The sequence below is a fragment of the Delphinus delphis genome, chromosome 13, assembly GCF_949987515.2.
Source record: "Delphinus delphis chromosome 13, mDelDel1.2, whole genome shotgun sequence".
Classification (NCBI taxonomy): domain Eukaryota; kingdom Metazoa; phylum Chordata; class Mammalia; order Artiodactyla; family Delphinidae; genus Delphinus; species Delphinus delphis.
Window position 1 is genome coordinate 46,900,674 of NC_082695.1, and position 22,914 is coordinate 46,923,587.

The window sequence follows — 22,914 nt, forward strand, 5'->3', positions numbered from 1 at the left end:
GAGCTCAGGCTTGTAGGAAGGGAGTGCTAGGCACATTTGGGGCTTTTGCATTAAAGAAGTTTCCAAATGATTCTGGCTTCATGTGTGGTAACTAACTCTAAGGCAAGATTTTCAAGGAGAAGTTTTAAAGTCTTGCCTCAGAAGGTCTCTAGAATGGCAATACACTCTTGAAATTACCCTGGGGACTATTTGAGATGGATGTTTGCACCCAGGACGTTCACTGTGCGTGCTCTTGGGAACACCAGTGATGGAGTGAGGGAAGGTGGACCAGGCAGAGGGCAAGGTTGGATTGTGCTGTGGTTGCAGCTGAGGCCTCAGCATCCTCTGCAGGGAGCTCTGGAGCTGGGGTGGCCCTTAGAGTGCCCTGAATTGAGGCAAGGGGGCCAGGCCATTGTACTCCCCACATCAACAGCCATTGGATTGGGGCTGTCCCCGGGGAGGGAGCAGAAAATTAAGCAAGGCAGCACCCTTTGGGGTAGGGCATGTCCTGCAGGAAAGCTTTCATTTGGAAGGGCAGGACTAACAGAGAACCCCAGCACCCACTACATACCCCAGTCATAGAGAGCACAGTTTCATATGCAGATTCCTATTCTCACTCATAAAAGAGCACTTCTAATGGAATAAAATCTGAACATCATTTAAAAGTGAAACTTAAAAATTCTTCCAGTTCTATTTCATTCAAAACAGGGTCTCTGAAAATTACTAGCAAAACTGAAGACAAAACACGCCCAATTAACACATCTCTGAAACCGAAAATACTGCAATTACCTTAAGCGTGAGGATATTTTCTTTAAAAAAGTGATTATTCAAGACATGCTGTATTAAATTAAATTAATTAATTAATTAATTTTTTTGCGGTACGCGGGCCTCTCACTGTTGTGGCCTCTCCCCTTGCGGAGCACAGGCTCCGGAAGCGCAGGCTCAGCGGCCATGGCTCACGGGCCAAGCCGCTCCGCGGCATGTGGGATCTTCCCGGACCGGGACACGAACCCGTGTCCCCTGCATTGGCAGGCGGACTCTCAACCACTGCGCCACCAGGGAAGCCTGACATGCTGTATTTTAAATTTTCGATTTCTTTTAGTAGACAAACTTATTTGTTTAAAGACACTTGTTTGTTGAAGACAATACATTTGTGAAGTTATTCAAAAGATGAACAATGATAATGAACAGAAAGCAAATAGTTTTATTCTCATACACTGCTGTCATGTTTCCTCAACCTCAGGAAGATGTTTAAAGCTGGTCATAGGCAGTGGATCAATTACTTCACAAGCTTATTAGAAAACTACTTAAAATATATATAGGTTTGGGCTTCCCTGGTGACGCAGTGGTTGAGAGTCCGCCTGCCGATGCAGGGAACACGGGTTCGTGCCCCGGTCCGGGAGGATCCCACATGCCGCGGAGCGGCTGGGCCCGTGAGCCATGGCCGCTGAGCCTGCGCGTCCGGAGCCTGTGCTCCACAGCGGGAGAGGCCACAGCAGTGAGAGGCCCGCGTACCGCAAAAAAAAAAAAAAAAAAAAAAAAAAAAAAAAAAAAATATATATATATATATATTTTTTGTTGTTGTTGTTGTTGTTGTTGTTGTTGTTTTTTGTTTTTTAAAACAGGTATTTCTAGCTTACTCTATGGCTCAAAATAAAAGGGACAGATCAGTCAATGACCCAGTAGGTCAACCTGGTGGAAGCTGTGCCCACCGGCATGATCCTCTGGGCTAGTAGCGATGTACTCGGGGGCTGGAGTAGGAATGGTGGGGGAGTGGTTAGGGAGGAGAGGACCAGTTAGCTGGTGGATGGGACTGCCAGGATATTCCTCTGGAAACTGGTAGATTTAAGTGCTATTATAAAGGCCGATTTGTCGACCTAAAATTGGAATTAAAGAAAATGATAAAACAAAGAGAAGAGAAAGAAGGAAGTTAATTCAATCAAGGAAAGAACTATTAGAGTATCAGGGACATGGTAGGGCCATTAAGTGGAAACACACACACACAGCCACCATATTATAAAAACAGAACTGTTTTGCCTCTGGGTCATTTAAACATGCCCAAGAGCAAGGAGTCAACTTACATTTTCCTTAGTCTAGGCATTTCTACAGTTAATTTACTGATAGCAGAAACTCCAGCTCTAGTTTAAATCTTAAATCAGAATGACCTTTTTCCTGAGACTGAAGTGTGTGCTCACCCTGATGTTTTAGCATCTGAATAAAGTGGGATAGGCCAGAGCATGTTCCTGGAGACGAGCCTGGGGTCCCCTTGCCAGTTGGGAGGGATGCCAGGAGACTGCTCATGGTACTTCATTTAAACATTAGACTGTTTCACTGGATTCATTTCAATGAGAGTTTTTAAATTTAGAAATTAAGTGATCGATTGTTCTTCCCTCTTTTAGCAACATGCACTTTGAAGATTAACTCAGCAATACAGCCAACAAATGAAATGAAAAATTCTTCATGATGGTTTCACCTACAATGTATTACAACAACTTCACCTGCTACAGACGGATCTTCTCTGTACATAGCTGGATATACTACAAATCATTATTTTGGTAAAGGTCTAATTGGTGAAATGTTGCTTGTGTTTTTGTTTTTAAAGGAGGGGAGTAAGAAAATAAAAAATAAAAATAGATAAAGGTGGAGAAGAAATTCAGGCTGTTCTGGAAGCATAATATTGTCTATAAGACGGAGAGCAAGAACTGGGGGTAGCTTTCTAAATGACTGCCTTCTCTTTGAGGGCCAAGTGTGTTGGCCTCACAGGTGATTCCCTAGAAACCCACTGGAAACACCCAATGGGAATGATCTTCCATGTGGAATCTCAGCATTTCCATGCTGTCCTGTCCCGATGTAGGGAGGGACAGAAGGCAGCTCCTTTCTCCCTGGGGACATGTGCCCCCCACAGCTCTAAAACTGGCCACTCTCTTGTTTCCTTTATTATTATTATTATTACTGACCATGTTTGTGGCTTGTGGGATTTTAGTTTCCCGACCAGGAATCAAAACCAGGACCTCAGCAGTGAGAGCGCAGAGTCCTAACCACTGGACCACCAGGGAATTCCCTCTGTTGTTTTCTGAATTAAGCCCCACAGTATGTGAGTCTGGTTTAGAATCTGTTTGAACATACAACTACAATCAATAAGAACACTTTAAACTCCTAGAACAGTTCTCAGAGTTTTGGGTTTCAGGAGCCTTTATACTTTTAGAAATTATTGAGGGCCCCAAAGAGCTTTTGCATATGAATATTCCATTTATCAGTTCTTACCATACTAGACATTCAAATGAGGAAAATTGAAAACTATGTCTTTGTTAATCCTTGAAAAATAACAAGCCCATACGTGTTAACATAAATACTATTTTCTTGAAAAATAACGGTATTTTCCAAAACAAAAGAAAATTTAGCAAGAAGAGTGTGTGTTGTGTTACATTTTTTGCAAATCTCTAATATCTGGCTTAATAGAAAACAGCTGAATTCTTACATAAGTGTCTGCATTCAGTCTGTTGCAATATATTATTTTTGTAGAAGAATATAAAGAAGATCTAAACTTACACAGATATGTAGTTGGAAAAAGGAGGCATATTTGAATAGCTTTCCAAGTCATTACGGATATTCGTTTTGAATATCCTTTGTTAAAAGTGGACAAATGGTAATTTCTTAAATGTTAGATACAATTGGAATCTGAAAACATATCAATGAATTTTGGTACTCCATCCAGTAAATCTATTGGTCTATCTCATATTTTGAATGGATTTTCATCTATGCATGATTTTGTCATATCGTGCATTGATTATTTAGAAAATATTGGTTCACTGACTTATGTAGCTCTTACAACTTTTGGTACATTTCATCACACAGTATCAAAACATAACATTAATGTCACCACTCATCTCATTAAAAAAGTCTTTTAAGTCTTGGAAGTTGATGCTCATGGTGTCAGAAACAAAGTTTCCAAAATGCTAATTTTTGCTTGAAAGCTTAAATTTTATCATCGGCAATAAGTACTGTCCTCCTTGTATGACAGGTACATGACTTCATTGAACTTTTAAAATTCAAGTTTTATTTTGAGATCATTGTAGATTTACATGCAGTTGTTAGAAATAATACAGAGATCCCTGTGTACCCTTCACTTAGTTTCCCTCTACGGTGACAACTCGCAAAACTTTAGTGCAGTATCACAACCAGGATGTTGATATTGATACAAACTACAGAACAGTTTCATTACCACAAAAATCCATCAAATTGCCTTCATATAACCAAGTCCCTTTCTGTCTCGTTCCCACCTCCTGTTTAAACCATGGCAATCTGGGACTTCCCTGGCTGTCCAGTGGTTAAGACACCAGGCTTCCACTGCAGGGGGCACAGGTTGGATCCCTGGTTGGGGAACTAAGATCCTGCATGCCAAGCGAGTGGGGCGGGGGGGAAAAACAAAAAACCCTTGGCAATCATTCATCTGTTCTCTATTTTTATAGTTTTGTCATTTAAAAATGTTGTATTAACGGAACCATGCAGTATAGAAATTTTCGGGATTGATTTTTTTTTTTTAACTCGGCGTAATTCTCTATAATTCATCCAGGGTGTTGTGTGTACAATAATTTGTTCCTTTCTGACGGCTGAATAGAATTTCATGCCATGGATGCACCACAGTTTGTTTAATCATCCACTTGTTGCAGGACATTTGGGTTGTTTCCAGATTTTGGTTATTGCAAATAAAGCTGCTCTAAATATTCATGTACTGGTTTTCATGTAGATATAACTCTGCATTTTTCTGGGATACATGCCCAGGAGAGCATTGCTAGGTCATATGGTAGTTGCATGTTTAGTTTTTTAAGAAACTGCTACTGATTTGCATTGTGCCTATACCATTTTACATTCCCACCAGCAGTGGTGATGCAGTTTCTCTGATCCTTACCAGCTTGGGTGTTATCACTTTTTTTTTTCCTGATAGACTCCATTATTTAGAGTAGTTTTAGAGTCACAGCAAAACTGAGCAGAACTTAGAGAGATATCCCCTATACCCCTTGTGCCCACATACACACAAGCTTCTCCCACCGTCAAATCCCCACCAGATAAATTTGTTATAATTGATGAATCTACATTGATACGTTATTATCACTGAAAGTCCATAGTTTACATTAGGATTCACTCTTGGTGTTCTACATTCTGTGGGTTTTGACAGGTGAATAATGACATGTATCCACTACAACAGTGTCCTGTAGAATAGTTTCACTGCCCTAAAAAATCCTCTGTGCTCTGCCTATTCACCCGTCTCCCTACCCACCCCTCCCCACAACCACTAATCTCTTTACTGTCTCCATGGTTAGTTGGAATCATATAGTAAGTCACCTTTTCAGATTGGCTTCTTTCACTTGTCACTATTTTTTTTTTTTTTGGCCACGCTGCATGGCTTGTGGGATCTTAGATTTTAGTTCCCTGACCAGGGATTGAACCCGGGCCTCAGCAGTGAAAGCACCAAGTCCTAACCACTGGACCGCCAGGCAAGTCCCTTGTCACTATTTTTTATTTTAGCCATTCTGATTAAGTGTGTAGTGATATTTCATTGTGGTTTTAGTCTGCACTTCCCTAGTGATGCATGATACTGAACATCTTTTCATGTACTTATTTGCCATCTCTATATCATCTTCCGTGGACTATCTCTTTACATCTTTTACTCATGCTCTAAATGGATTTTTTGCTCTTATACCATTGCGTTTTGAGACTTTTAAATATATTCTAGATCTGTCCCTTTGTTGAATGTACGGTTTGGAAACGTATTTTGCCACACTGCATCATGTCTTTTCATTCTCCTAAAAGGATATTTTGCAGAGCAAAAGTTTTTAATTTTGATAAAGTCCAATTTATCAGTTTTTCCTTTTAGTGGATTGTGTTTTTGGTATACCCAAGTCTCAGAACTCTTTGTCTAGCCCTAGATCCTGAATATTTTCTCCTGTTTAAAAAGATGTTTTATATATTTTTTGTTTTATATTTAACTCAGTGATACGTTTTGAGTTAATTTTTATAAAAGGTTTGAGGTTTAGGCTGAGTTAATTTTTTGGCTGTGGATGTTCGATTGCTCTAGGCATTGTTTGTTGGAAAGGCTATAGTTCCTCTATTGAATTGTATTACATTTTATATATATATATAATTATAAATAATTTATATATAATGTAACAATTTTTAACTTATAATTATATAGCTAATGTAATACCTAGAGAGCCACTATAAAAGCTGTGCAAAGGGACACTAAAAATCATATATAATGTATTAAACTATATATATGTTATATATTACATTATATATGTATATAAAATCATAGTCTTCATTCAATTTTGAAAAAATATCTGCCAGATAACTAAGTCTGAATGACCATTATTTATCCTTTAAGTGTTTTTTAAAGTAAAAATGGTATTCTTTGAAAAAAGTGGTTAATTCATCTAACTCAAAAATCTTACAGGCGCTTTTCCTTAAGATAATCATTGTACTTCGTCATGCGGCAGAAGTGCTTTATTAATACGTTCCATTGGGTCAGGCAGAATATAAAAAAGATGTATGCTCAAGGTTTGAGATTTTGTACAGTTAATAACGGTTACTGCTTCATTAAGGATATTCTTAAGTAAAATTGGCTTTAAAATTATTTACTCATTTATTTATTTACTGCAAGTGTGTCACAGTGAAGATTACAATGACTATTAGTTCAGTTTGGCACCACTGCCTTGATTTGGGCTAAGATACCAGCAGTTCTATCCATCATTACTTTTTATTTTCCAATTTTTTTATTGTGTTAAAATTTTTTAAACTATAAAATTCACCATTTTAACCATTTTGAAGTGGCATTTAGTACATCACAGTGTTATATAATCACCAGCACTATCCAGCGCTAGATTATTTTCATCACCCTAAAGAACATTTTGTATCCGTTAAGCAGTTACTCCCCTTCCCCTCGAAGCCCCTGGCAACCACTAATTTGCTTTCTGTCTTTATGGATTCTCCTATTCTGGACATTTTGTGTAACTAGAATCACATAATATGTAACATTTTATGTCTGGCTTCTTTCATTTAGCATAAGATTTTCAAGGTTCATCTACATTGTATCATACATCAGTACATCATTCCTTTTCACAGATGAATAATATTCCATTGTATGAATATACCACTAATCAAAGGAAGTTGCAGGAAGTCACTTTGGCGACAAAAGAGAAATTGTTGCCCACACGCTCTTGGTTAAGAGTGTACACTCTGAAGCCAGACTGCTTAGGTTCAAATCTCACAACACGGGGCTTCCCTGGTGATGCAGTGGTTAGGAAGCCGCCTGCCAATGCAGGGGACACAGTTTCGAGCCCTGGTCGGGGAAGGATCGCACATGCCGCGGAGCAACTAAGGTTGTGTGCCACAACTACTGAGCCTGCGCTCTAAAGCCTGAGAGCCACAACTACTGAGCCCGTGCACCTAGAGCCCATGCTCCGCAACAAGAGAAGCCACCACGATGAGAAGCCCATGCACTGCAATGAAGAATAGCCCCCGCTCGCTGCAACTAGAGAAAGCCCGCGCGCAGCAATGAAGACCCAATGCAGCCAAAAATAAATAAATTTTAAAAAAAGCTATAAAAAGAAAAAAATCTCACTACACATTTGCTGTGTGACCTGGGACAGTTATTTAATCTCTCTATGCCTTAATTTCCTCATCTCTATACTGAGTAGTAATATTATTTAGCTCATAATGTTGTTGCGAGGATAAACTGCATAATATATGTAAAGTGCTTAGAACAGCGCCTGGCACATCACAACCACTATGTAGGTAAGAACTGCTATTGTTAGAAGAGGAAATACAAAGGGATGATGAAAGGGAGGGTAAGAAAGCAGGAGGGAGAATCTTGGATGATAATGGATTATTCTCAGTGATTTTTTTTTTTTAGTTAAAAGCAGTTTTTTAAAAATAATTGTATATGTGCCTCTCCTCACAACACATGTTCATGGCAGTTTACGATTAAAACCCTGGATAAGAGAATTCGGCCCCTCAAAAGTTGATATCATCATTGTTTTTTTCCTATGCAGTGTCATGACCATTTGTGCTGCAAATATTATTTGTCTCCCATTGTTTTGTTCTTGGATGATTAACACTACCAAGTTATGGACAAGCTGTTACTATTCCATAATCAGGAATTCCCTACTTGAGAATGAGATAAATTTTTGAGAAGTTTGTATTTTCAATTCTAGGAGCAATAGATGAAAACCTCTCCGATTTCTTATATATGAATATAGTCATATTACTCATATGTAGTATATGAAGATATCATGAGGACAAGGGAGTGAGTAGGTATATATACACTTTAGCAAAATGCCATTTATTAATATCATGTAGCCATATTGGGTCCAAATTTGAGTTACCTGTTAGACTCAGGCTTTAAGCTTTTTTTTTTTTTTTTTTTTTTTTTTTTTGCGGTACGCGGGCCTCTTCACTGCTGTGGCCTCTCCCGCTGCGGAGCACAGGCTCCGGATGCGCAGGCCCAGCAGCCATGGCTCACGGGCCCAGCCGCTCCGCGGCACGTGGGATCTTCCCGGAACCGGGCACGAACCCGTGTCCCCTGCATCGGCAGGCGGACTCTCAACCACTGCGCCACCAGGGAAGCCCAGGCTTTAAGCTTTGTAATAGTATATGGATTTTTATTTTTACAGTGGTTTCCAAAGATTATAACTGGAGCATATAAAAGTTTACATAAATGTTTCCTCTTTTTCAATTATACAAAAACTCCCATCCCACACCCAGTTTTCTTTAAAGTAAGAGGGGAAATGGAGCCATCTCAGTCTGCTGTGATCCAGTACCTGCCATGATTCTCACACCAGGATATTTTTCTTTTAATTACTTTTTCCATCATCCCTGTATCCTGTGATTATTTAAGATACATGGTCTGAGGTATTAAATAACTAACCACTTCTCCAGTGGGGGGAGTATAAGATTTTTCATCATTGTTTCAAGGCAGGGAGTAGGGGGACTTCTCTGGCAGTCCAGTGGCTAAGACTCCATGCTTCCACTGCAGGGGGCACAGGTTTGATCCCTGGTGGAGGAACTAAGATCCCACATGCCACCAGGCGCAGCCAAAAAAAAAAAAGCAGAGAGTAGGTCCCTTTAATGGAATGTTACAATCCTATAAAATGAGGGAATTGGATTTGATCATCTAAAGACCTTTTCCCGTGGAAGCATCATTTTGTGGTTCCATGCCCACCATTCAGCACGGTTGTCAAGTCAGACTTGTGAGGCCTTTGATTGCAAGTTTGTGATGCCATTTGTTTCTACCAGTTTTGACTGGCAAGGGATGATGGGTATTTCTGGAAATCAGCTAAAGTGGCACTGCCCTATGGTTAGAGCATAATCACAGTTTTCAGTTCTTGTGGGCCACTAGCTTTAAAATTATGAGATCCTTAAAGAATTTTAAATCTAAGATGTTTCACATTATTTTAATTTTGCACAGAGAGAGAGAGAGACAGACTTTTTTTTTTTTTTTTCCAGCTATGCAGCACGGCATGTGGGATCTTAGTTTCCCGATCAGGGATGGAACCCACGCCCCCTGCCTTGAAGCACGGAGTCTTAACCGCTGGACCACCAGGGAAGTCCCGAGAGATTCTTTATTACGACATTTAATACTGTGCTATTTCAAATTAATAATTTCACATTTTGCATAGAATTTAATTACACCTTATTCCATAGGCAAAATCATGCCCATGTTGTTAAACACTCACATTTGCTCTTTCATTCACTCTTTTTTTTTTTTTTCATTCACTCTTTTGGGCCTTGTTGTACCTGGGGATTTTGATGAGTTAATCAGTTCTTTTAAATAACGTGGGAGAGAGTGAACATCATTTAATCTTGGGGCTCAAAATGACATTAAAATCCCTCTATTTCTTTGGACACCACTGCTTAGGGCCTGGAAAGAATGGTTCCAATCAGATTATCTTTATTAAAATTTTTTTTTTTTAGTCTTTAAAGCCCACATATCTGTATATAAATGTTTATTTTGTTTTTTCTACTGTCCTATTATTTGCTTTAGAACATTCCTATTAAATGTTTCCACCCAACACACACTTACCTACACACACATATACACGTGTCAAGCTTGTGCTCATAGAAACTTCGTTCCCATCAGGGTTCTAGAGCCCTCTGCGGCACATACCAGTTAGAAACTGAGATCTTTAAAAGTAAGACTCCAGCCTTGACCCCTGAAAGGCTATATTGAGGACAAGAAATTTCTGTCAAAATTATAAACTTATATCAAATGTTCTCCTTTGGCATGATGAGCTTGTGGCATTGCTTTCTTCTAGGAAATCTCTCTTTCTTAAAAAAATTATTAAAAATTAAAAAAAATTATTTAAATAAAAGTTTATTGAGTTTATCTTTAATATCATATTTAAATAAGAACATGGACTGCAGAAGGTACAAACAAGTATACTTCGGCGTCTAGAATTTTACCATAAATCCAAAGTTCACCACTGAAGTCATGTCTGACTGCTAAAGCCATTAGACTAGAAGCCTTCTAGAACATTGACTCCAGTGCTCAGATGTAGTTTACATCAGAGACAAAATGCTTGCCATCATTAGAGTTACCGATTATAGGAAATTTTCATCAGAGCTCTCAGATGGCTGGGAAACACTGTTATGGAAACAATCACTGGCCAGTTAAACGCCCATTTCAAACCAACCTAGCAGGTGGAAACAGGCCCCTGGAGGTGGACAGTTCATAAATCTCTTTTGGGATTTTGGAGATTAGCAAGATCAGAAGAAGAAGAGAACTAACCTTCTTCTTGGTCAGGAGAAGGGAACTAATATTTTCCGAGGGCCCAGTACTCAATTCTAGACTTTGTGAGGCATTTTATATATTTAATTCTCACAACAGTCCTTTGTGGTATTATCCTTATTTGGCAGGGGAAAAATACTATGTTTAGAATTAGGTCAATCTGGCCTTCAATCTGTGCTTTTTCCAACTCTGCTATGTACGTGTGGTGCCTTAGGCAGGGTGTGCCACCTGTTGGACAACAGAAATTCAACGGAGTAAGTTTAAAGCTCAGATTGGCTTTATTAAACGATTCATGAATTGGACAGCATCCTATCTGGCAAATTGAAAAGAATTCCACCAAGCTGTAGAAAAGGGAAGGGTTTTAAAGGTGAAAGGGCCAGAAGAAGAAATTTATTAGCAAAGAATGCATTGTTTTAGGCAAGGTCACGGAAGGGGCAGATGACCTCACCAATGCTAACCAGGTGATTCCAGGTTGACTGGTTAAAGGTTACCTTTCTGCCGGGGTGGGGCGGGCAGGGGAGCGGAGGGGTTGAAACTGCAATTAAGTTAGGTATTAAGTCTTGGTTTGCTGATGCAAGGTTAGCACAAGTGACTCTATTTGGGGCCTGCTGTCTCTTTTTTTTTTTTGCGGTATGCGGGCCTCTCACTGTTGTGGCCTCTCCCATTGCGGAGCACAGGCTCCGGACGCGCAGGCTCAGCGGCCATGGCTCACGGGCCCAGCTGCTCCGCGGCATGTGGGATCCTCCCGGACCGGGGCATGAACCCGTGTCCCCTGCATCGGCAGGCGGACTCTCAACCACTGCGCCACCAGGGAAGCCCCTGCTGTCTCTTTTTTAACACACTCCACTGAGGAGCCAGCCATACCTCAGGAGTGGGAGATGATACATCTGATCTGCCCTTTAAGTACTACCTATACAGAACATACGTTAACTCTTTAAGGAGAAAATTATCAAGCAAAGCCAAACTAAACCAAACCTCTACTTGTGGAACAAACAGAAAAGAAATTGTTCTGGTAAGTATGTGTGATAATGTGATTTCTAGTAAGAAATATATATTTGGTCTTCCTGTTCCTGCTGTAGTGCTCCTAAAAATCTTGGAATTTCCTAAGCGATGAGAACTGTAAAGGTGTCTTATGTTAGTGAGGTGACTTTCGGAACTCACCTAAGGATGGGGTCTAGTTGCCAGGGGAACTGACCAAGATTAAAGGGTTGGAAATTTCATCCCACCCCCTGATTTCCAGGGAAAGGTGGGACTGGAGGTGGAATCAATCACCAATGGCCAATGACTTAATCAGTTGTGCCTGTATAATGAAGCTTCCATTGAACCCCAAAAGGCTGTGGTTTGGACAACTGGGTTGGTGAACACATGGCAGGATGGGGAGAGTGGGCTGCTTAGGGAGCATGGAAGCTCCACTCCCTTCCCCCATACCTTGTCCTACACATCTCTTTCATCTAGCTATTCCTGAGTTATATCCTTTTATAATAAGACAGTAATCTGGTAAGAAAAATGTTTCTCTGAGTTCTGTGAGCTCCTCTAGCAAATTAATCCAACCCGAGGAGGGGGGTCATTGGATCAGAAGCGTGGGTGGCGACCTGGATTTGCAACTGACATCTAGGGTACCACTAAGTCCTTAATTTGTGGAGTCTGATGCTATTTCCGGGTAGATAGTGTCAGAACTGAGTTGAATTGTAGGACAGCCAGCTGGTGAAGGGGAATTCCTTGGTGGTGTGGGAAACGCCTGCCTCTCCTGCCCGCACGCCCACTCCTGACATCGGAATTGGGAGCAGAATCATCTGTATGGGAAAGTGAGGTAAAAATCTAACAGTGTGACTGAGACTGCAAAGGAGTTCCTCAGACTGAAGAGTTTGCTTTACCAAGGAATTTATTATTTGACCTGCTAATCCAAGGACTAAGCCTCAGACTTAAGGCTCTCCTCAGCTCTGCTTTTTTTTTTTTTTAATAAATATTTACAATTGTTATATCTTCTCAAAGTACTTATAAATTTATTTATTTTTGGCTGTGTTGGGTCTTCGTTTCTGTGCAAGGGCTTTCTCCAGTTGCGGCGAGCGGGAGCCACTCTTCATCGCAGTGCGCGGGCCTCTCACTGTCACGGCCTCTCCCGTTGTGGAGCACAGGCTCCAGACGCGCAGGCTCAGCAGTTGTGGCTCACGGGCCCAGTTGCTCCGTGGCATGGGGGATCCTCCCAGACCAGGGCTCGAACCTGTGTTCCCCGCACTGGCAGGCAGACTCCCAACCACTGCGCCACCAGGGAAGCCCCTCAGCTCTGCTTTTAACTGCTCTTGGCCTCCTGAAGACGTGAGGCCTGGATTCTGCCATTCAGTAGGCCCTTCTGTTCCAGAGCTGATGGCTAGAAGAGGTTCCAAGAATATCCTGAGCTCCCTTCCCAGCTCCCTGTCTGTCCAGCCACACGTGGACCCCACAGAAACAGATCTTCCAGAGGCTTGGAAAAGTCATGCACGCGCAGGCGTAGGGGGAAGAGGGAAAAGGTTAGATATTTTTAATTTTGTAAGTGATTAAATTGTTTGCAGGTTCCCAATCACTACATTAGGACATCTAAACTGTAAGGAGAATTTTTTAAAAAGGAATCTTATTTGTACATCTTTCATATAACTACCTCAAGTGTATATAGCTCAGATAATGCGTTGAGTTAGCTATCTGGGTTTTTTTTTTTTAATAAATTTATTATATATTTATTTATTTTTGTCTGCATTGGGTCTTGGTTGCTGTGCCAGGCTTTCTCTGGTTGTGGGGAGCGGGGGCTACTCTTTGTTGCGGTGTGAGGGCTTCTCATTGCGGTGGCTTCTCTTGTTGCAGAGCACGGGCTCTAGGTGTGCAGGCTTCAGTAGTTGTGGCACACGGGCTCAGTAGTTGTGGCTCGAGGGATCTAGAGCACAGGCTCAGTAGTTGAGGTGCAAGGGCATAGTTGCTCCGTGGCATGTGGGATCTTCCAGGACCAGGACTCGAACCCACGTCCCCTGAATTGGCAGGTGGATTCTTAACCATCGTGCCACCAGCGAAGTCCCAGTTTTGTTTTGTTTTGTTTTCCTTTTCCAAGTATTTTCAAATATTACATGTTTTTTGGGGTTGACTTGTGTTCTTACTCTAATGGTCACCATAAAAAGATTTAAGTTTTTGTCATCATTTTCTGATGATTGTATAACCAACAAAAACAAAGTCATCCCCAGGTCCTTAAGGACTACCTTTCTGAATGAGTAGCTTTAGATCAAAGGTGTCCCCTTTCTGGGGAATGACTCAGTCTTCATAAACCTTAATGAGAGTGATTTGGTACCCTCCAAAGCAGCTAGGATTATGCAACATTTCCTTTTAGATGGAGCCTTGGAAAACTATCACATGTAAGGAGCACGTGGGGTTGTCAGGTTGGTGTGATAATGCGCCAACTGATAAGGCACCTGCACTGTCATCAATGTACAACAAACCCTTGCTTCTCTGTAAACCTTAGCCAGACCCCTCATCCAACTCACACGGGTGTTCTCCGCTTCCATAGTTCGGCAGTATTTCATGAATTAATTTTCGTAGCCTGAAAGCTCTTAAGTTAATATTAAGATAACTATAAAAAAGGTAGTTAATATCAGAAAAGAACTGAATATACTTCTCTCCTTGGAAGCTCTAACAATCCCAAGAAACTTATCTATTTTCTATTCTTAATCCTCTTAATCTGCCTCCAATTTGTGTCTTCTTTTGGCTGCCGCTGCCTCTGGTTATAATTTCTTGGATCATTTATAGTAACAATATAAGAAGGAACAAGGAAGGAAGGGAAAGCTAAAGAATGATAGCCCTGAGTGACAGATGGGAATGTTTTCTCGAGATAAATCTATCAGAGTCCACTGACTAGTGGCATTCATAAACTATGTGATATGCCAATCGACAAGTAGCCCACAAAAAAACCTCCCCATTAACTAGAACCCATTTAAACAGACCACTTCCTGCAGTGTCACCCCTGTGCTTTGATCTCTCAGCTAGTAAATCCTTGAGCTGAGATTTTATAAACAGATAAGGTAGGGAGTCCCTGGAGAAAGAGAACCAGGCATGGCTTTCCTGACATAAGAGAAGCCATTTTTGGCCTAAGGCATTTTGTGATCTAAGCCTGGCCTCATGCACGCCTGCCCTTGAACAGGTCTCAGTAATTAATGATCTTAACGGAAGTGAGGGAATTCAGGAACAAGGGAAAAGCAGTCAAGAAACAGTAGTTTAGCAACAAAACAAGGTCCTGATTCTTCCTCAAGGGATATCATACCAATCTGATACATATCTGAGTTCTGCAGGAACTAAGGTCCCCCCATCCAGGTGGAGGATGGTAATGACCTGCTGAGACCCCAGACTGGTTGGAACTTAAGGGATGATGATCTTAACCTTTTCTGACCCTCTTGACTTCAATCAGCTGAAGCCTGGATGCTGGTAAACTTTGCCCCAATTCTATGCTGAATTCTCTTCTGCTCAAGCCCCTTCATGAATATGCATATACCACCCAAACCCCTTAATGAATATGCATATCCTTTAGCTTGAAATTTCCCCAGTTTTGCTGTTTGGGGAGGCACTGCTCTGGGAAAGATCCCTGGTGTTCTCCCTACTTGCTGCAAGAAATAAATCCTTCCTTCTCCTGCTCTTTGAATTGGTCTTTTGGCTCGACACCCACCAAGAGGCGAACCCAATTTTGGGGTAACAATTTGACCAGGACCTTCTGACTCAAGAGTCTAGGCATTTAACCACTGCTCCCTAGCAGAGTCTATGAGAAATGAGAAAGAAAGTGTAGCTTTCTTTAAGGAAGCACAACTGCTGTTTAGTCACAGACATCCCAGTGGAATTCCAGAGAAGTAAGAAAGATAAATTCTAGAAACAGCTGAGTTGAAACTTGACTTTTGGTTGTATAATTCAGGACTCCTTGGCTTATAAGTGAAGAAGTGGTAAGTTTGCTTAAGCAAATGGGGACTGTATTGGCTTGCAAATTCTGACCTTTGGAAGGCTGGGTTCGAGCTGGCCCCAGGAATGAATGGAATCAGGAACGTGTGTGCTACCAAGTCTCGTTTTCAGCCGTCCCAGTTCCACCTCTTTGTGTGTGCTGGCTTTGTTCTACCAAACCAGCTCCTCTGTGGTAGGGGACGGGGTGCTGGTGCTGCCAGACTCGGGTCCTAACGGCTCTGCCGCAGACAGGATGTGGTGCTTTCTGCCTCCAGCCCCATTCTGCAGTATCCTGGGGAAGGGTTTTGATTGCCATGGCTTAGCTTATGTGCCAGTTTCTTGCGGCCAAGGGTAAGGTGCCCTGTTCAGCCCAGTCTGGTTCAGTGCACACACCTGTGGCAAAGGAGCGGGATGGAATGGATGCTGGGAAATCACTGTGGATTGGATGCCCACTCTATTTTGTGCCTGCTATAGGTAACTGATGTTGGAATGACCAAAAATTTTTAAAAATTTAAAGAAAGGATAAGATTGTGTTTTATACAGTTATGCTACAGGCCATAACTGTTTGGTTTGCTACAGGCCATAACTGTTAAGGTTTGATTCCTTAACCAGATGACCGTGCAATTAGACTCATTAATTATCCTCTTCTCTATTTGAAAAACCACTAATATAACATTATATGTCAATTATACTTTAAAAAAAAAACCCTTAAAATATATCAAATTATACACTTAAAAAAAGAAAAAAGACAAAAACCACAGGTACTGGGGAGGGAACTGGGGGGTGATTTCCTGCTACATATCCTTCTGCAAGACACAGTCAACCCTGTTATCAGAGCCCCCTTCCCACCACGTCCTGCCTTCCTCCCCTGCTCGCCACCCCCATTCATAGGCTGCATTATTCTGGAAGACTTCAGGGAAAAAGAAAGTAGTTAATGGCCCCCCCAAAGTTGGTGATTATGAGATACATCCCACATAGTTATTCTTTTTTCTTTTTCTTCTTTTTTTTTTTTTTTTTGCGGTACGCGGGTCTCTTACTGTTGTGGCTTCTCCCGTTGCGGAGCACAGGTTCCGGACGCGCAGGCTCAGCGGCCATGGCTCACGGGCCCAGCCGCTCCGCGGCATGTGGGATCTTCCCAGACCTGGGCACGAACCCATGTCCCCTGCATCGGCAGGCGGACTCTCAACCACTGCGCCACCAGGGAAGCCCCCGCATGGTTATTCTTTAGAGATCTTTTTCTCATTCATTAAAAGGAATGAAAGACTGCCACTCTATTTAGCATTTGAATTTCTTATACTTAATCACGTTTTCTTTCCATTCGGTTTTAAAAATTGCATATGTTAAGATTTGTAGAAATAGAAACAATTGCTTAATTTAGCACTAGAGATAGTCTTATCAGACAAAAGAAAAAGCCTTAGTTACGATCTAAAAATTCTGATGATAGTTAAAAAGGAAACACTAATTGTAAATAATGGGAATAAAGAAATAAGTATTTTGGGCTTCCCTGGTGGCGCAGTGGTTGAGAGTCGCCTGCCGATGCAGGAGACACGGGTTCGTGCCCCGGTCCGGGAAGATCCCACATGCCGCGGAGCGGCTGGGCCCGTGAGCCATGGCCGCTGAGCCTGCGCGTCCGGAGCCTGTGCTCCGCAACGGGAGAGGCCACAACAGTGAGAGGCCCGCGTACCGCACGCACACACAAAAAGAAATAAATATTTTAATTTTGTAATTATTAGTCAGTTATTGCAAAATTCAAAAGAATCTAGAAAAAATTGCCAGAGGTAATAAGTTCTCCTAATTGTATATATAACGTAAATATTGAAGATTTATTACTCTGTGTGTGTGCCATAATGCTAAAATATACAATGATAATGAAAGATTCTCTTTTTTTCTTTGTGCAAATATTGAATTACTAAGAATTAACTCAGGACACACAACATTTAAGAAAATCATAAAAAGCTTAACATGAAAAATAAAAGAGGACAAGAATAAATGGACAGATACATAATACTCCCAGTTGAGAATTTTAAATAAAGGAGACAATAATCCTAACTAAATATAATACATAGGTTTATGCATCATTGATGCATTATCAAGGGAAGTTATAACAGAATAGAAAATAGAACTTGACCATCTGACAGTCACCGAGAGCACTAACAGGATTCAATATGAATTTATAAATGTGTACATATTTACATAAAATTGATCATATTTGAAACACTTCAGAAAGTAATGAAAACCAGAACATTATAGTACTGAGCTAAAAGAAGAAGAATTGCCCAAAGGTTTCTATTCCATTGCTCATATATTATAAAATGAATGTATGACAGAACAGGAGCAATACAGCAACCAGAGGGTAATTCTGCCCTCAGCTTGCCTCTCTGCCTCCTTGTTTCCAGGGCTGAGTATCTTCCATGTCCTTGGCTAACTGGACTCAGGGCCTGCCAGGTCTCTCTCTTCTCTACACACACATCTAAAGGTGCAGTTCACTATGCTGCTGTACCTTGCATCTGGCATCATCTCAGGCTTTTGGTGCAGGCGTCAGTTGAGAGGTCCTAGTTGCAGGCTCCAGCCCAGTTTCATCACAGGGATACACTGGCAGTATTAGACACTAGCTCAGTTCTATCAAAGTGATACTTTCTTCTTTGCTATTTCTTATAGCAAATTTTTGGGAAGCCTGAGGGAAGGCTTGGATGGATATGGCTGACAGAGGTGGACTTGAGAATGACTGCTTCCCTGACTATAATACAATATAAACTCACTATAAACTCTTCCTAAGTCATTACTAAGATTATTGTGGTAACTGGATAGCAGGATAGGGAAAATTAATTTAGATTTATACTTAGTTTATATACTGCAATGAATTTGAAACTGTTTAGAGGCTTAAACATTAAAAAGTATAAGAAAAACTGGAGGCAAACAGGATAGCATATGTTTCCTTAGCCTGGGCAGTAAAATTAAATTATCGTTAACGGTAACATCAACATAATAAAGGCCATATATGACAAGTCCACAGCTAAGGTCATATTCAATGGTGAAAGGTTGAAAGCTTTTTCTTTTTCTTTTTTTTTTTTTTGCGATACGCGGGCCTCTCACTGTTGTGGCCTCTCCTGTTGCGGAGCACAGTCTCCGGACATGCAGGCCCAGCGGCCATGGCTCACGGGCCCAGCTGCTCTGCGGCATGTGGGATCCTCCTGGACCGGGGCATGAACCCCTGTCTCCTGCATCGGCAGGCAGACTCTCAACCACTGCGCCACCAGGGAAGCCCCAAAAGCTTTTTCTTTAATATTAGCCACAAGACAAGTGTGCCCACTCTAGCCACTCCTACTCAACATAGTACTGGAAGTCACAGCCAGAGCAATCAGGCAAGAGAAAGAAATAAAGGGCATTCAAATTGGAAAGGAAGATGTAAAATTGTCTATGTTTGCAGATGATGTGATCCTATTTAAAGAATATCCTAAAGACACCACCAAGGAACTAATAAACAAATTCAGTAAACTTGCAGGATATAAAATTAACATACAGAAATCGAGTTCTATGCACTAACAGTGAAATATCTGAAAGAGAAAAAAAGGAAACAGCCCCGTTCATAATAGATTCACTTTGTTGTACAGCAGAAACTAACACAACATTGTAAAGCAACTATATCCCAATAAAACAAAACAAACAAACAATAAAACATTTGGGAATAAATTTAACCAAAGAGGTGAAAGATTTGTACACTGAAAAGACTGATAAGATTTGTACACTGAAAAGACTGATAAGACTGATAAAAGAAACTGAGGAAGACACAAGTAAATGGAAAGATGTCATGTATTCATGGATCAGAAGATTTAATATTGCTAAAACGTCCACATTGCCCAAAGCCATCTATAGATTCAATGCAATCCCTATCAAAATTCCAATCCCAGTTTTTATAAAAATAGAAAATCCTAAAATTCATATGAAACCACCAAAGACCCCAAATATAATAGGGAAAAACTGTGTATTCTGTTACAAATTAATCGTTAAAGGGATGTTGCCTATAAGCTTAAATTATACCTAATGGCCCATCTCTGGGAAGTCTGCCTCCCCAGGTAATGAGCATTAAGCTAAAATACCTTTGTCAGTTTCCCAAGAAACATTCTGACCAGGCCCACCTGTGAATAACTGCAGGGAGATAGAAATCATCACATGCCCTCCGGAGGCGGACCAGAACCCGGAAGTGTTTGGCTTTACTCCCTCCCCTCTAGTATAAAAGAAGCCTGAACGCTCACTCAGGCAAGATGGTTCTTTGGTACAGGAGTCTTTACTTTTCTCAGTCTGCGGGCTGGGCTTTCTGAATAAAGTTGTTATTCCTTTGCCCCTACAACTCATCACAACATTTATCGGCCTGCCGTGAGGCAAGTAGTACGAGCTTGGACTCAGTAACACATTTTGGCCCAGCCAGCCAGGAGGCTTGTTGCTTGTGGCTAGCCAGCCCCAGTTGGGCCCTAGCAGCTGCTGGGACCACTTGTCCTAAGGATCTTTTCTTCAAAATTCCCCAAAGTGGCACCGGCTCCCCCAGGGCTTGGCAGTTGGAGTGAAGAATCGACATTTGGGATCCGAGGGGCTTCATACAGTAGGGTAAGTTGCTCCGGTGTGTACAGCCGGGAACTTTATTTCCTCTCTGGGGCTTTTTGTTCGGAATAAACCAATTTCTTTTGTATTTGAGTGGGGTACCCTGTTGGAGAGAGGAAAGAGCTGTTGGACTTTTACCCAATTTGTGAACCGGTTTGTTGGTTTCTTTGGACGCTAGCATTGGTGTGTGCCGTTTGTGGTTTCTTGGCTTGAATTTCTGTCTTTAAAAATAGAGAATGTTTCGGGCTTCCCTGGTGGCGTAGTGGTTGAGAATCCGCCTGCTGATGCAGGGGACACGGGCTCGTGCCCCGGTCCGGGAAGATCCCACAGGCCGCGGAGCGGCTAGGCCTGTGAGCCAGGGCCGCTGAGCCTGCGCGGCCGGAGCCTGTGCTCTGCAACGGGAGAGGCCGCAGCAGTGAGAGGCCCGCGTACGGCAAAAAAAAAAAAAAAAAAAAAAAAAATAGGGAATGTTTCAACTATCCCTAAAGAAAGTGCTCTGAGGAGCATTTTGGATAAGTGATTTGATTACAGCTATGAACCCATGGGTGAGAAGAGGATGATATTTTATTGTTACATTGTGTGGCCACAGTACCTGTGAGAATCTCCACAAGGGGGTTAGGCAGGGTTATCTTGGGACTCTGTGTACCAGGTACTGCTACCCTTGCTGTGTTAATTACATCGTTTATGGTCTCCTGTGTCACAGGTGTATGTAAAACCCCAAGATTGAACTTGAGGGTTTATTTAGGATTTTCTGTTTGTCCTTTAGGTTTTTTGTTTCATTTTGTTTGGTTCTGTTTCTCCATTTACAGCCAAATCGGTTTTGTGATATTTAAAACTTTTACTAATGGAGGAAAGGAACGGGGAAAAAACAAAAAACCTGTCTGTTCTTGTCCAAGAGTGAGACATTCCCAGGAAGAAGAGAAACGTTCTACTTGGTTCCTAAAATCGCCAAAATCTACACATAGAAATAGAAGTGTCTTTTCCATAAATACTAGTAAAAAGTGTTTAGCCATCTAGACAGGTGACCTTGATTTGTCCCATCTACCAGAAACCCAGTTTGAATCCAACCTGTTTTGTAACTGGTGGGTTTTACCTTGTTGTACCCAATTTATGGCTGAAATTTTGGAACGGGAACTGTGAGGCCCCTGTGTTTTTTTGTGTGTTTGTATGTGTGTTAATAGTTGTGTGGCATTTCCAAAATTAATTATCTTTAAGGAAATTAAGTGCTTATATATATACTCATACAAAAAACTGGCCAGAATGAATTTTGGGTTCACATGATCTAGGAAATATTTGGTATTGAATTAATATCTGGTATCAGAGTTAACTTAAGCTTGTTGGCTTGATTAATACAGACATGTCTTTTGAGTCATCAACGGTAAGCATAATACTTTTATTGTACTTAGGTTTACTAGAAATTAAGACCTTATTATTCTTCTTACAAAATATGTCAGCAAGAAAAATAATATGATAAAGCTTTTGAGTAAATAAAATAGAGGTAAATTAGTTAAAAGTTTTAGGTAAACTCTATAGAAATAATTACGTTTGGGGAATGTCTATGTAAAATAGTCTCAAGATTTTGTATTTTGAAACTAAACTAAATTAAATGAAGAGAATTCATTGACTATCTGGGTCATTTCAAATAGGATAAAATATTAGAACATTATTTGCTGGGCATATCTAAATTTGCCTATCTTTGCCTTCTCCAGAGAGTTTGTCAATCAGGAAATGCTGGTATGACAGTTTACAAGTACTTGCTTCTTGGTTTTCACTGGAGATTAAGGTTTTAAGGTTAAGAATTATAAGGGAAACATTTCAGTATGCAAAGATGTAGGATGTGTGTCTTCAGCAGAGAAGGTATGAGGAATGAAAATGCATTTTGTAAAAGGGAAAAAGGTGGTTTTGTCCTAGAGCTGGTTGTTTCTGAATGGAAAAGAAAGTGAGGGACAGAGTAATATGGATACAGAAAGTTTGTGGAGGAGGAACACTGAAAGAGTTTTGTGCATAGTCAGGAATTGGCTAAGATTGAACTTAAGAAAATGAATTTTAAAGGTAAAGTGGCACAAAACCTGAATTTGGTTCTCTAAGAGGAAAAAGTTGTCTTAAAATATTGAACTGCTTTTGGTAATAGATTGCGAGTTTCTTTGTTTAACTGATCTGTACTTGCCTTTGAGCTCTTTTATTATCGGTGGTTAAAACTTTTTGATATTTTTGACAAAGTTCCCAAAGATCAAATTCTAAATGAAGTTCACTTGACCTCTAGCTAACTTTGAGGTTTTCCAAAGGGTCCCTGGAACAACTCAAATTATTTTCTCTCCATCTCAGAGAGAGAAATATTAAACTAATTAGGCTTATTTGGTATGTTAAATTATGTGGGCAGCATCATCAAATAAGTGGTGATAAAACTTCTTGTATCATGTGGGTAAATGCTATTAATGTACACATTCTGGAAATCATATGGAACTCCTAAAGTTCTAGTATATCCTTGTAAACGATAGCAGTCATAATTTTATTTTTTTTTTAATTTTTATTTTATCTTTTGGCCACACCGTGCAGCATGTGAGATCTTAGTTCCCTGACCAAGGATTGAACCTGTGCCCCTTGCATTGGAAGCATGG

At 40.8% G+C, this 22,914-nt stretch overlaps 1 protein-coding gene across 1 annotated transcript in view; it reads left to right on the plus strand.

Annotated features, from left to right (window-relative positions):
* The window catches only part of MEP1B (meprin A subunit beta), a 66,633-nt gene that overhangs the window by 24,890 nt on the left and 18,829 nt on the right, over positions 1–22,914 (plus strand). The gene's annotated exons all lie outside the window — the stretch shown is intronic.